This window comes from Prionailurus bengalensis, chromosome B1, assembly GCF_016509475.1.
Source record: "Prionailurus bengalensis isolate Pbe53 chromosome B1, Fcat_Pben_1.1_paternal_pri, whole genome shotgun sequence".
NCBI lineage: Eukaryota > Metazoa > Chordata > Mammalia > Carnivora > Felidae > Prionailurus > Prionailurus bengalensis.
Window position 1 is genome coordinate 66,928,103 of NC_057344.1, and position 16,249 is coordinate 66,944,351.

At 34.6% G+C, this 16,249-nt stretch overlaps 1 protein-coding gene and 1 pseudogene across 3 annotated transcripts in view; both read left to right on the plus strand.

Moving 5' to 3' along the window:
- The window catches only part of FSTL5 (follistatin like 5), a 796,843-nt gene that overhangs the window by 747,755 nt on the left and 32,839 nt on the right, over positions 1–16,249 (plus strand). The window lies entirely within an intron of this gene.
- LOC122479304 lies at positions 13,544–13,672 on the plus strand (annotated as a pseudogene).

Consider the following 16,249-nt stretch of genomic DNA (forward strand, 5'->3'; position numbering starts at 1 on the left):
TTTACTCTAATAAGTATAGAAAACAAAAAAAACACAGGTTTGGCAGTGATTTATCAAATTATCATATTTTTTTTTTAATTTTCCCTGTAAAGATTCAACGGGTGAGCAGAATTGAAAAAATAAGAGGAGTAGCTAATGAGGTGGAAGATATCCAAGCAATGAGTGACAAAATAATTCCATGGAACTCCCCCTGCCTTTTGAAAGTTCTTCCATAATTTTTCCAAAGAATGATTTATTCTTGGTAGAGGGGTGACTAAAGAGAAAATTACATAGGGGCCAAGGTGGCTCAGAGCAAGGAAACTTGATAAAGCTTAGTGCAAGATACCTAGGCCAGCAACTACAACAAATGCAGGAATTAGCAGAAGTCTTTCTGAGAGCCTTTGACTTGTCATGAATAAAAGTAATTGGAAGATAAGGAAGAAGGTAACAGCTAGATCGTTTCACCTCCATTAAAGGGGCACAACATTTAGGGCTCTAAGAAATTCTTTAAAATTTTCCCTGACTAAAATAATACCTTTGATACAATTTAAAATAGGTGCCACATTGGGATGCCTGGATGGCTCAGGCAGTTAAGCGTCTGACTTAGGCTCAGGTCACGGTCTCACAGCTCTTGGGTTCCAGCCCCACATTGGACTCTGTGCTGACAGCATGGAGCCTGCAACCTAGGTCAAGTTCTGTGTCTCCCTCTCTTTCTGTCCCTCCCCTGCTCATGATTTCTCTCTCTCTCAAATAAATAAACATTAAAAAAATTTAAAATAGGTGCTACATGAAGGAAAAAATGTGTATTTACAGCCTAACCCTTATAGGTCTACAAATCACGTGTCTTCCATCTCTTGTCCTCTCTGAAGTTATGACTGCATCTACAGACAAGTTTAATACCATCTAGTTCAACTGGCACACAGGAGACTTACAGTAAATACAAGAAGGAAGTCATTTCTAGACTATGTGCTACTTCAGGAGTAGTCCTACAGTAGAAAGGGGAGATAGCAACTTTGATGATGCTGTTTGAGATGCTTCGAAAGAAAGGCTTGCCTAACCTTAACATCACCCTCAAAAACACCACCATTTGATAATATTGCCTAGAATTTCAAACTCTGTTTCTCCTGTTTCTTTGGGTTATATTTCTCTAGAAATTTACCTTTAAAGTGCTTCTACTTCTTGAGAGGAAAATGGAGTTGTTGGGAAATTTGATAATCTTTCTTACTAGCATTTTACTTTATGGGTTGATTGGTTGATTATGTAGTTTCTTAAAATTAATGTTTGAACTCGGGAGGGCGTGTGTGTGTGTGTGTGTGTGTGTGTGTTATTTCAATCAATGATTACATTGATAAGCAATAAGATGAATAGAGTATATATAATAGAGACCTTAAAAGCAATAACATTTGAAAATGCCAATTTCCACATTTTTCTCTTCCTCTGGACCTGACCTACCAAACAAAACAAAACAAACAAACAAACAAGTAATGTTCCAAAAGTTTCCTTATAAAACTCCTTCCTTCCTTACCACATACTCCAAGATGATGTCAGTGTCGAATAAATATCTCAAACTGGATAATTCCATGGTTAGTGGACTTCAGTGTTACTCTTCAATTTTGGTGGTCTGGAAAGGAAAGGGTAGTTGGAGGTACTGTTTTAGGACCCTCAAAAGTCGAATGAGTATGAAGAGTGTAATGTAAGAGGGTTGCAGTCAAATGTGGAAAAGAGGCTCAGTGCTTATCCAGTTTCGGATCAGTCATAATTCCTGCACAGCCAATGACTATGGCTCCACTGCAAGAGATGAAGAAAACTGAAATAACAAGTAACGGGCACTATTCTGTGAGTCTGGAGAGAGGTATATAGCACTCCTTTTCTGTTATAAATTACAGCAAGGAAATGATTAAGAAGGGATTGGAGTTGATTTATGTTTCCTTGAAGCTTCTCCAAGGGAAAAATAAACATTCTGTGAAAGTGAAAGTTAAAGTAAAGTATATCATTCTTCTTCATATTTTATCAAATCTGTTAAAGCAAAATTATATATACGGTTAGCCATTTATCAAGACAACTCTACACTTGTGACTTGATTCATGGATAGGCCAGGTGTAAGGAGATACAATTTTAGCAGTAAAATTGTCCGGTTACACTAAAATCCTAGCACATTAGAAATTGAAAATATCAGTTGGGCAATTCATTTTTAGAAAAAATATAATCTCAGGATGAGAAGCCACAATTAAAATTGTTTTGCAAAATGATTCTTAAAGAGCTCACAAAATCACAGTTTAATGAAGTTCTTTTTTTTTTACTCCATTCATCCTTATATGCTAATTCCTCCCACAAAGAAATAAACTAACAAACTGGAAGGATTCTAAATATCCTAGGAGTGGGAGCTCTTTCTATCTATATTCTCTTACGTAGTAAATATCTGAAACATTCATAAATTCTGAAACCATGGCCTTCTCTTTTCCCAGTGTCTCTGAAATTCTTCATTGCCCTCTCTACTCCACACAAACACACACTGTAGATTGTCAGGACCTTCTGTATCTTGGGATCCTTACATGTACAGAGCCTAGTGCACTATCTGAAAAACATAAGACATTCATAAGTTGCTTATTAAACAAAGTACATATATGTAGATTTATGAGCGTGTCTGAATATACATATACAAATCATTGCTGGAAAACCTTCCAGCATTATTACATGGGTGCAAAGCTTCTTCTGCATAAACACTTGACAGCTTTCTTCATCTTATTTTTAAAGAAGTATAAACACACTATACCCTTCAACTTGGATCTGTAATGCTATTTTTATTTTTCATTAAGGTTACTGGATTACCTTTTTACTTTCAACCTTCTTTACCATACTAGTGTGATACACACATGGAGTGTAAAATGCTTAGACAGAAAACCAAGTGGTGTGCTTGCAGCCAAGTGGGATGTGTGTGTGTGTGTGTGTGTGTGTGTGCATGTATGTGTGTGTATTCAGTGTGTTATCATCATTATTTCTCGAGTTAGAGAACACGGTCTGCTTCCCTGCTTGGTCTCTGTCCTATATTAACAGGTCTTTGCACTATCTGAACCCTGTGTAAAAGTAAATAAATAAATAAATAAGTAAGCAAGGCCTAGTGTCCAAAGTGGATGAACCAAGTAGACCAGCATCTCTTTTGGATACATATACACTTAGCTTAGTAGCTCATATTAGCTGTAATTTTTTTTATTGTATAGGGAAACAATATTTGACTTAAAGGGCAAAATGTATTTAAAACATGGAAATCTCATTATTTTAAAAAAGGAAAAGTTTTGTACAGATGTTATTAGTAGACTCCAACTTCTGGGATTTAATAAAGCCCCTAAATAGACTCATTCTATAGAATTTTTAAAGGAAGAAATCAATGGAGCAAGGATAACATGTTATTTAGAAACACTCTACATTGCAGATCTGAGTTTTATTATGCAAAGAAACATAGCTCTTGCTTCTCTCAGAGATCCTTATGCTAACTCATCAAAGTGTTCAGTAAAACATAGGTCTTTCCATTTGATAGGACCCAGTATTCTTGTTAGGTGACAGCTGTGGGGTATATGCAGCATACTTGTACTTGTTTTTCTTTGTCACATATGATTTTGAGTTTTGCTGGAAATGGTAAATCTAACTTATTTTACCTTAAATGAGTCAATGATAAAGTTACATGGATTGCTCTCTTTGCTTGGTAGTAAAAACAGACTCAGATAACAATTAAGATTAGTAAATAAACAGGGGCACTTGGGTGGCCCAGTCACTTAAGCAACCAACTTGGACTCAGGTCCTGATCTTGTGACTTTTGAGTTTGAACCCTGTGTCAAGCTCTGTGCTGACAGCTCAGAGCCTAGAGCCTGTTTTGGATTCTGTGTTTCCTTCTCTTTCTGTTCCTCCTGCGCTCACACTCTGCCTCTCTCTCTCTCAAAAAAAAAAAAAATATATATATATATATAAACAATAAAAATATTTAAAAACATTAGTAAATAAACATATAAAAAGTGAAGATATAATGCAATACATTAAGTGAGGGGTAGAGCTCATCCTGAGAATTTAAGTAATTTCTTATGTGAATTTAATATATGCAATCCATGACCTATTTCATGCATATATTTAATAGATTATAGTATTTTGAATCAAGCTTATAAACCATTAACTAGATCTCATAAAATGTGTATACAAAAGAATAATGTATATTGGAGTTTCTAATTCCTTCTATCTGAAGTGACTATATTATTATTCTATTGAAGGAAGATGATATCTTTTACCAGAATATCTTATGAATTCATTAATTTTTATTGCTGAAACATTTGATAAAAGTACTAAAACTTTAAATACAAGTATCATAGCATAACAAAAACTCCCTTTTGAATGAAAGACTTACTGTGGCTCAACAAAGCAATACTGTTAAATAAATAATTTTATCTTTGATAATCATACATAAATTAATGATTACTGTCATAAAACATTTTGGAAATTTTCTCTGAATGTGGCTAAATACTTTTTTATGTATACATCACTTTTCAATTTTGGTTAATTATAAAAACAAAGTTAATTTAACTGTATAATTAGTGGTGGTAGTGGGGGGCTGTCTTTAGATGGACAACATTGGTGGCACTGATATTCTCTGTCTACAATGATTTAAGACTGTCAAAACTATTCACTGTGAATCTACCCAAGTTGATGTTTTGTGCTGTTTTAATCTAGCTGTATATTTACAGTGAGATAGTGAGATGTCGTACTATGGCTATCCATGTAGGAAAAAGGAGCTGGTTGTTGTAAGTCAATCGAATAATTTTAACGCAAATGCATTCCTTTTTTTTTTCCATTAAATTATCATTCACTTGTTATGTAGCAGTGTTCTAGCTTTTGCTTCTCTTTTTTGAAAAAGTAACCATGCCGCAAAATTTCAGGTTTTAGAGTTCTTTAAGATTTGGTTCAAGCAAAAGTAAGGTACTTAAGGATATCAGAAGCCTTTAAAATGTACTTTTACAGAAAAACCAACCAAATTAGTAGATATATAGAGAAACTGCTTATTAGGTCTCATCTGTCAACAGTCATAAATGGAAATACTCAACATGACCTCATGAGTAGAATAAGAACACTAGGCAACAAATATCAAACTTCCAGGGTTATATCCTTTGGTATACACACTAGTGTTGTGTAGGTATATAAATCTCACAAAATGTATTGAAATAGCTAACTTCAGAGGAGATAAAAATGACACTTGTCTTAAATGACTTATAAAACTGCTAGCTGGTTTAGTTATGGTTAAAATGTCTGTATTTGTTTAGACTGAGGTTAGCTGAATTTTTCTATACTAAGGAAACTTTTCTTATCTTCCATTTTTTTCTTTTATTTGGGGGAGATAATGAATACTTATTGATTTTTTTTTCTATATTGACAACTGATTTTCAAGGAAAACTGTATGAAATTATGGTAATTCATTTTTTGTCATAATGTAGAGGCTTACCTTTATGCTTATGTAATTTGCATCCATAAATACAATTTTTAGTTCTTTGAAACGAAAGGGAATCAGAGTTTGCATGTGCTATGAAAGTAGTGGCTGACTTATGTAACTAAGCCAAGAAAATCCTAAAATAACCTAGATTTTTCCCCTGTAATGTAAATCAAGATTATTCATCAACTTTGAGTAATAGAAAATATTTTAATGTTTTTAATTAAAGTGAATATTATTTAAATTCTGTTCAAAAATTGGCTGCACAAATATGAAATAATAGAATATTTGGAACATCTGAAAAAGTTTTATTAAAAAACTGGACAATGTTTATTTAATTAATACATGAAAATAATTTGAAAATAGATTATTAGTTTACATAGGAAGATGATGTTAAGAAATATTTTTAGTAGATCATAGGTACACATATCTTTATGTGGGCTAGACATGTCTTCTAGGATTCCTTGTTTATAGCCTTAATTTGTTTGGTAATTTTTGACATCAAACCTTACTTCTGTCCAAATTACTATTCACATTGGAACATAATGGAATATAATTTAGAGAGGTTTTTTTGGACACAAATTATTTTTTTAAGAAATAGAATCAGAGGGGTGCCAGTGGCTCAGTTGGTGAAACGTTTGACTCGATTTCAGATCAGATCATGATCTCACGGAATCAAGCCCATGTCAAAGCAAGGAGCCTGCTTGGGATTCTCTCTCTCCCTCTCTCCCTGCCCCTCCCACTGCTTGCACTCTCTCTCCCTCTCTAAAAATAAATAAACACTACAAAAATAGGATAGAATAGAAATTATTTAGCAACAGTCATTTTGAGATATACATTATATTGATAACTTAATAATGAATGCTTTATGAATGAAGAGATATATCATAGGTATCATCATTATCAGAGACCTTATAAAAAGAGAGGTCACATTAACCTTTTTTTACATTTTTCATTTCCTGACTCAAGTCTGTGCCTTGACGACATCATATAAAGATGTATTGATAATCTTTTTGATACTTTTACCACTTATCTGAATTCAAGTTGATCTATTTACCATCTTTTAAAACTTTTAAATACTTGAAAACACTTTTGGATAACCATAATATGTGGCTTTACAGAAGGCAGATACGTTATATTTAATCTTCCTATTATGAAGTCATTATTAAAATTTCAAATTCACCAGGGAAATATTTTTCTTTATTGTATTTATACTAGTTAAATATAAACAATATCATTAAATTAAAATGTAAGTCATTCAGGTCAATAATTTAAAGAGATTCACTTTTTTTATTATGATAAACTCATAATGATTTCCTAAAAGTATGTGAATAAATAAATCAAGAACTTGAATTTTATCAGGAAATAAAGGAATGAAAATATTAAGAAAAAGAAGCCCAGGTACATGGGAAATTTATTAGAAATACAGGAAATACATGACTACCACTTATTCATATTGCCTAGCAGCTTCATGATTAATGTCCAACTTTCCTCTGGTCCTATGTATAATAATCATTTAAAGTGGTTTTCTACACTTTTATCTTAATATAGTAGCAAAGTCTGATTTTCTGAAGTCAAGTGTGAGTTTACTTTATCATTAATCTACCCTCAGGTTGCATTGCTTGGTTATAGTTTTGTTCTTATTACTATGGTTATTATATGTGTTAAGAGTAATGAGAAAACATTGAGCACTTATTCTATGCCAGACAATGAGCTCAAAATTTTTATGCACGGCCTCATTTAAAACTAGCAGCTACATAAATTTTTATCCCTAGTCTACATATGGTGAATCACTTAACTAATAAGTGTTGGAACCAGCTATAAACTCAGTTGTGTCTAAATTTAGTTTCTTAACACTTAATACATTTTAGTGTTCAAATCCTTTTTTCACTTTTCAGGTAAACCTTAATGACTGATGTCCTCTACAAGTTATTAAACTTACCTTTAAAACATTCCCTCTCTCTCTTGTATGCACCTGTGCTACAACTAAACTCTCCTCTTCACAGCAAACCTACACCGTATTTTCTCACCTATCTGCATTTATTTGCAGAATGCCTTGTTTCTTCATCATCTGCCCAATAAACCCTTCAGAGCTCATCTCAAAGCCACCTTTGATAAAATTTTTTATAATTTCCCTAATTGGAGTCCCCTTGGCATTCTGAATTTTCGTTCTCTCTCATTTGTGTTGAGGCTCGCACAAGACCTAGGTTGGAAAGTAGCTCTTCAGATCCTTTGGGGCCTTTAACACAGTATTTAATTTTGCTTAGATAAGTTTGATTTTCCTCTTCCAAAGGTAAATGATTTCAGAAGGGATAGAGGAAAAAAAATATGATGTGGTGTCTACAGTCCCTACAGACCCCACAGTAATTTTTTGCTGTCTGCTCATGTCTAACTTCATAATGTCTATTTATTAATCTGCTCCTCTCCACTCTCATGACACAGCCCTAAGCTGAGCTTCCTTATCTCGCACCTTGCTAATGCAATGAGGTCTTCACTGTTTCTCTTTACTGTTTTTTCTCCCTACTTCAGTTCACTAAACAGAGAACCACTACATCCCTCTTCCTGAATTCCTAGCTGTGGTGATATAGTTCTGCACTGGGGAGAAAAAAAATGTTAAAATATTTCCTTTTGCATATAGGTTAAGTCCAAACTACGTTGAACCCACTTCCTTAGTGATCTGAACTCCTAAGACTGATCTGCACATACCTTATGGTCCAGCGAATGGACCATACTTTCCTGTTCCCACTTAACCATTCATTTTATCTAAGGGGCTCTCTCTGATTCTGATATAGACCCTCCTAATATATGTCCATCTTCTGGACAAACTCAAAACACTCCAATTCATGCAACATTTTCTATTCCTCTGTCATTTATGCTAGCACTCTCCTCAGAACTTACTTCTTGTTAAGTGCACCAACCTCACCTCAATTGTTAGTTTATTTCATTTATTCTTTCAACACAGCTGAACTGTTCACATGCCAGACATTATTCTAGATTCCAATAGGAGAGGGAATACAAACTTTATCTTACTTTCCTATAGTACAATGTGAATATCACAACAGTTAATAAAAATTAAAAGATATTTTTTTAAAAAGAACTCACAATTTGGGATGATAATAATATAGATTCAAATTCAGATGCTACCACTCACTACAGTGCAATTTTAAGCAAATTAAACTTTGTAAAGGACAGTTAAAAAATTTGTCTGCTAGGGATATGTGTCTCATCCAGAAATGTTGCTTGTTTCAAATATTAGTTTATCTTTAATTCGCTGGAATGATTTTGTTCGCTTACTCCTCCCCCTTCTTCACCTACAACTACACACAATTTATGTCCATATTCAGGTCAACTGACACCTAGTTTTAAAATATTAGTGTTCTTTCTTTTTCTCTTACTAAAGCAATGGAACCCTATGTCGAAGTTGAAGTCTTTATGTAAAAGAAATAAATGTCAACCCAGGTTAATTTAACAGAGATAGATGGGGGTGGCAGGAGGGGAAAGCCCTACCCACTCACCTTCACATTCATTTCGTCCCTGCTTTTCTCTGCAGACTCCAATGAGGTGTGATTCCTCAAAATCTTTTAAATAAACTTTCTCAAGGTAAATTTTTTAAAAAGAAAACTGTCTGCTACAGATTCACCCTCCCTCTTCTTAGGTCCATGTCTTTTGCATATGTTTATTCACTTACTAACTGAAGAGGAAGAGCACCTGTACAGAGAGATAGACAAATACGTCCCCAAATTCTCTCTGACTATAATAATTAGTTCAGACATAGGCGTGTAACCCACTCAGAACCCATATGTTACAATGAAAAATTTTTCTGGGACTTTCTAGAAAGCAGCTTCTGTTTTTCTGTGTAGGCTGGTCTGGGAGATCTAAAGCATCAGCAGTTCTTTTCATACCATGTGAAGCCCAGACCTGAAATCAAGATAGAAGATGGCAGAGCCAATATGCAAAGAAAAAATATGGTCTATATTAATATGACTGTAGGCCAAATTTCAGCTATGCTTGATCTGGTTCTAGAATTTCTATCTGTATGAATCCCCATATTCTTTTCCTTTTAAAAGGTCTGGAGTGCATATCCTATTACTCACAAAAGAAAGAGTCTAAGAGGAGGCTTCCTCATGTCTAAAATATACCTATTGTAAAGGACATTCACTTCACAGTATTTTGAGTTGGTTGCAAGATCTTGTGCAGTTCTGGGCACACTATAGGTGTTTAACAAATGCTATTTTCCTACCGCTTTGGGTTGACAAATTTCTTGTCATGGTATAGTTACTATAACTATAGCAGTTTTACAAATTAGCACTCAGTAAATATTTGTTAAAAAGTCGTGTACTTAGTAATGTTTCTCTGAATGCCTGTCTGGCATGGTGATTCTGCATAAAAGAGCAAAGGGCAATGAGTCAAGTCCCAGTTTGTAGCTTACTGAAAACTTCTCCATGGCTTTAGTGCTATGGAGATAAGGAGCTGCTATTTATCAACCACTTGTGTAACATCCTAAGAAGATGACTCAGTTTGAAGATATTTGGATCACTTGAGGCAGCTCAAGAGTAACACTGAGACTATAGGGCTTCATTTGTCAAGGTTTTCTCAGCGTCCTTTAAATTACAATGGTTACAGACGAGGCCATTGGTTTATTCAATCTGGGCATCTATCTCTATGGTTTGCACGAATCCACATTTCTTCTAAGTGCTAAGAAAAGAAAATTCACTAGGACTTTCCTCAGAGAGAAACTTGTTATTTCATTTAGAATTAGACTGAAACTTGTGACTGAACAAAACCTTGAACCCTGGGAATATTATAATTCTTCTAAGATTTAGGGAATCTAGTTTGTTTTTTTCCTTTCTCAGGTGGATTTCTTTATAAATCTCCTAGAATGTTTGTTTGAAATTTATATCTTTCATGAAATTCTGAAAATGTTCTAGAGACATTTACTCAGTGATTTTTTTTCTGGTTTAAAGCAATGTGTATTGGAGTGGACATTTCATTAAATGTCTCAGGGTTTTTTTTTTTTTAATGTTTTATTCATTTTTTGAGAGAGAGACAGAGACAGAGACAGAGTATGAGAGAGGAGGGGCAGAGAGAGAGGGAGACACAAAATCTGAAGCAGACTCCAGCTTCTGAGCTTTCAAGACAGAGACCACATGGGGCTCCAACTCACAAACCAGAAGATCATGACCTGAGTAGATTGGGATGCTTAACTGACTGAGACACCCAGGAGCCCCTAGATGTCTCAGTTTCAATTTACTACTAACCTAGTTTATAGCACTATTGACTAATTAGTAAGGTTTATAAGTAAGTTAGAACCCTACCCACCCCATGGCTAATATTTCTCCAAAGAGTGTAATTTTTTAAATTGAATTTATCAAATTCTAACACAGCAAAGAAGAGCTTCATCTGTAGTTGATATTCAGTATATTTATTAAATAACTTATAAAGCTCAGGAAGCTTTGGTTTTTTGTTCATTTTAATTTTGAGGTTTATTTCTAAAATTTTTAAGGTTTATTTAGTTTTTTGGGGGGCAGAGAGAGAGGGAGACACAGAATGCAAAGCAGGCTCCAGGCTCTGAGCTGTCATCACAGAGCCCAGTGCAGGGCTCGAACCCACAAACTGTGAGATCATGACCTGAGCTGGAGTAAGACACTTAACCGACTGAGCCACCCAGGCACCCCTTAATTTTAAGTTTTAATATTGGTGCTATAGAGAAAACAAATCATAGTCTTCTGCAAACAAGATATAGGAAAAAGTTCAAAACCAAGGATAGTGTGGTTTTGTCTTGATTTGTTTTGTTGTCAATCATGAGGACTGATGATTCACAAAACTGTGGGTAGCTGTATTGAGTGCCTTATCTCTCTCTGGTGAGAAATAGTTTGAGTAAAAACATCCTGTAACAAAGATGGCATAGAAGAAATCTAAATAAATATCTATCAAATGGAATACTGGAGAATTTTTTAGTGTCACTATCAGAGTAATCAAATCATAAATCTATATGCTTATTACCTGACGAGCATTATATAGGTAAATGTTTGAACATTCTCAAAATTTATTGTTCAGTTTACTAGGAATATCAGTACATACTCAAAATGAATTAATAAAGAATTGTTCACAGTTATTTCTATTATGTTCAATATGTGCCACTGTAAACATTAATCCTATAGTGTAATTTTTGAAGTAAAACACCATTAGTTGTTGAAATCACAGCCATGATAGAGACCTTCACACAAGAGTGAGATGAAAACGTGGCAAAAACAAGGATCTCCAAAATAAAATCTAGATATGTTATCTGGCCGGTCCAGAGGCACATCAGTATTTTGAACAGAATCAACAACCACCAGCATAGTAGATGTTCATTAGGACACTCGGAACAGCATGAAAAGAACAAGACAAATCACGATTCTTTTGGAGACTGAGACTGCCAGAGACTTTCTGTAGGGGTAGGAGGAGAGAAAATAAAATATTTCATCAACAAGTCCAGATATGTGATTACACTCCTTGTGTTAGCTGCTATAGATAGATAGATAGATAGATGATAGATAGATGATAGGTGATAGATAGATAGATGATAGATAGATAGATACATGCTAGACAGATGTTAGATAGATGATATATAGATAAAAAATGGAACAAAAATCTGTATGTTGATACATCCCTTACATGTTCAATGATGAAATGTTTGTTTTAGGTACCCCCTAGGAACATTATGGTTATTCTTTTTTTTATTATGGTTTAAAAAAACAAAAATCAAACATAGCCTTGTCATTGTGAGATGAACTGCAAAGTCATCTTATTTTCTCTATGACTCTAATATTAGCATATATTATATTGTTAGGCATTATCTATTTCTGACAGGACCTGAAGCTTCTGAAAATGGCACTTATCCATTTTCAATCATTTATAGAAAATATGCCAGACCATGGCATCAATAAATGCCTCTCAAAGAGCCAACTCATTTTGGCCACTACCTGGAGAACTTTCCTGACATAATCTTTAGATACACTAAAGGATATCTCTATAACTTGTTATGTGAATAACTTAACTTTGCGTTAATAACAACTGAAAAGTGTCAGTTGGTTACAAATCACTCTTTATGCACATATATTTTACACATGCACATATAAGTGTGTATTAAATAATCAGGGTTTGTATTGAGGAGGTGTATACCAGGTTGCCATGCATTCTAATTGGTTGGTGCCTATGACCTATAAGTTGTCAGATATTTTTAATATCACTTCAAAATAACTGGCGTTTATTAACTACTTAATCTGTGCAACGGAATGTATCTTGTGCATGTTTAGCTTATTAATCATAACAACCATACGAATTCCATCTCATGCATTAAGAAACAGATTCACAGGGTTCCATATGTGTTCACTCTTATGTGGATCCTGAGAAACTTAACAGGAACCCATGGGGGAGGGAAGGAAAAAATAAAGAGGTTAGAGTGGGAGAGAGCCAAAGCATAAGAGACTCTTAAAAACTAAGAACAAACTGAGGGCTGATGGGGGGTGGGAGGGATGGGAGGGTGGGTGATGGGCACTTAGGAGAGCACCTGTTGGGATGAGCACCTGTTGTATGGAAACCAATTTGACAATAAATTTCATATATTAAAAAAAAAAAAGAAACAGATTCACAGAAAAATCCAATGGCTTGCTCAACGTCACACAAGTTATTACATCATGGAGCTGGACACAAACCTGCATAGTCTGGTTGGAGTGCTGTGTGTGAATGCTCTTAAAAACTTTGCTCTGTTGAAGACACCCATCTGACCCAATTCCTCAATACAAGTACATACACACTTACTTCCATTTAACATTTCCCCTTGTGTGTGTTTGTTTTGTGGAGAGATTTTGCACAATCTATTGTTTGGTCAGACATATTTCTGAAATTTGTTTTATGGGATGTTTTTTGAGAGATGTTCATTGCTAATGTATAAACAATGGCTTATTGTGTTATAACATCAAATCAATTAAATTATATTGATTATAATGTATGTTTTATAATAATTGGGTGGTGCTATGTTCTGGTGCTTTCAATGCTTAAAAATTTCTTCTGGTGGAAAACAAGCAAGCTCATTCCTCATTTTTATCATCATCTATGATCACTTCTAGGCCTTTTGGCTAAGATCAAGTGTAGTATCTGTTCTTATCAGGTTAATACCATCATCTATGAGCTTCCTTCATGGCTGACAGTGTGTTATATACTCTAAAAACATTATTTACACTCACTATAAAATATTACAGGCACAGGCTTTAGAAAGGATACAATATATATTTCAATTTCAAGTATGAGACAGGAACTACTATAATATGGATTTTCATTTCTGATCTATTATATCAGAGTTGATTGCTTGTCTTTTCCAAAATGTTACTTCTTATGTGATAATTAAGTACTCTGTAAAAACATTTAAGTATCTTTAAGATAGTGATTCATTATATTAGATTCCTCAATTTAATTTTACTTTTGAACCCTTGTTCAGTAGTGATATACTTTAATTCAATTCAGTTATCTTTTGTTCATTTAGTTCATGAATTGTAGAATTGAAATATAATTCTGGGTGTTCTTTAGACTTTTAGAATCTTTTTTTCCATGAGATATTGGAAAAATACGATTCTGTAGCCATATAAGATGGTAACTGGGCAACCTATTTTTTTAATCATCAGCAAGAGATAAAGGATAATTAAAAGGCAACATATGAGTGATTTTAGATGAAATGCTTTTGTTGAATGGTATATTCATTTTCACCATGAACACATCCAGTACAATAAGCTGCTCATTTATTTGTATGTAACAGTTGTTATTTTCTTGCTGGTACATTGTAAACATAAAAGAAAAAAAACAAGTATAGACTTTGGCCCACTTAGAGATAAATGTAAAAAACTTCAAACGGACAGATGGAGCTCATAGGCAGAAAATCACTTCAGATGCCTCAACGTTATCTTATTTTTATAGACAGCTATTTGAGTTAAATTTCCCTACACCCACAGACTTTTAAAAGCATTTTTCTTCACCCTCCTTGATTTTAATGAAACTCCATTCCCCCTATTGTAGGCTATTTTTGCACACATGCCTTATTCTAAACAGCCTTGATGTGTGTGGGGCTGAGGGAGCGAGTTGTTTGCCTTTGCCATTTTTGCCCACACAGTCATTTATAAACAATTGGTCCTCCATAACCAAGACAAAAAGGCAAGTGCTCCCCTTCAGAAATGTATAATCCCCTTAGGGTGCCTGGGTGGCTCAGCTGATTAAGCATCCAACTTTTGATTTCATTTCAGCTCAGGTCATGATCTCACGGTTTGTGGGATTGAGGCCCACATTGGGCTCCATGCTGGCAGTGTGGAGTCTGCCTGGGATTCTCTCTCCCTCTCTCTCTGTCCCTCCACCACTCACACTTGCTGTCTCTATCTCAAAATAAATAAACATTAAAAAAAAAGAAACTTGAATATAAATTTAAAAACAAAACAAAACAAAACTTCAGTTGGTACTTTTCTCCCCATCCCACTTCTTGCCATGTGACTTCTGCTTATATGTGGACTTCTCATCCACCATCTCACTTCACGCTTTCACAAGATCAACCAGTGCTATTGATTCTACTCAAAAATATATCCTAATTCGTCTAATTGACCCTATTACTCATATTGCATTTAGAATCAAACCAATGCTTCAAATAGGACAGTAACATACATTACCTTTAAAAGAAATACCAGAATGTTTTTCATGGCATTAAAGACATTTGTGACCTAGGTTTTTCATTTTTTTCTTCATCCTCACCATCTGCTACTTCCTAATATTTATCTTGTGTTTCACACAGACTGTTCACAGTGCCTCTACTATTCCAGGCTCTCTTATGCTGCAGGGTCTCCGTGCCTAATCTCATCTGTTGAAGCATTTCAGCCCTTGATAATTGCATTTTCATAGAATTCTATGCAAGTGTATGTGACAGTAGAACTCAGTTTTCAAAAATTATTTGTTCACATATTTATCTTCCCCATGAGAGTAAGGTTCCTAGTAACAAACAGAATCATAATCGTTGTACTGTTATCCCTAGCCCACAGCTCCTTGTCTGGCACAGGAATGCTCAGTAAGGGAATGATTGAATGTAATTGGAAGCCACTTGCACATATTTCAGAAAGTTTCTTCTGCAATCTTGAAACCAGTTAGGGGAAGGTTTTACTTTCTTCTATCTCTATAAGAGCCGGTAATTCTTATTATTCTTAGTAAATGAAATGTCCCAAATTTTGATGGATGTAATCCGACCCTTGAAGATAAACATAGGCATAGGTGGAAGATTCTGATACAGAAATCATTAACTCATGTGTTTCAACCAAGTTCTTCATAACTGAGTGAAATAGCTTAGTATATAAACATTGTTTAATTCATTATGGTAAGTGCTATCACAGAGGTAATGCCAACACGTTTCTATTAGAAGTGAAGGACACAACCATTTGGGTCAAGTCAGACAAGTAGCAGTAGCAGTGATGTGTACAGTCAGTTTTAAAGAAATAAAGAAGACAAAGCTTGTAACGTGAAAACGCTAGCAGAGTTTGCACAGAAATTTGAACATCAGCTCACCCCTTAAGTAAACACTGAGGAATGCTTAGTTTCTTACATCAGGCAAGTGGGCCATCAATAGCCAAAATCCCCCAAAGAGTTGGAAGAATCTAGGAGGGTATATAAATCCCTTGAGAGTCAATGGAAGAAACAAAAGAAGGGACTTTTCTAGATCTTCATTCTCTCTTCAGGGTTATCATCAGCAGTTCTCTTATGGGGACTAGTGGGCTGATAAAATTGTTCCTCCAACTGAGA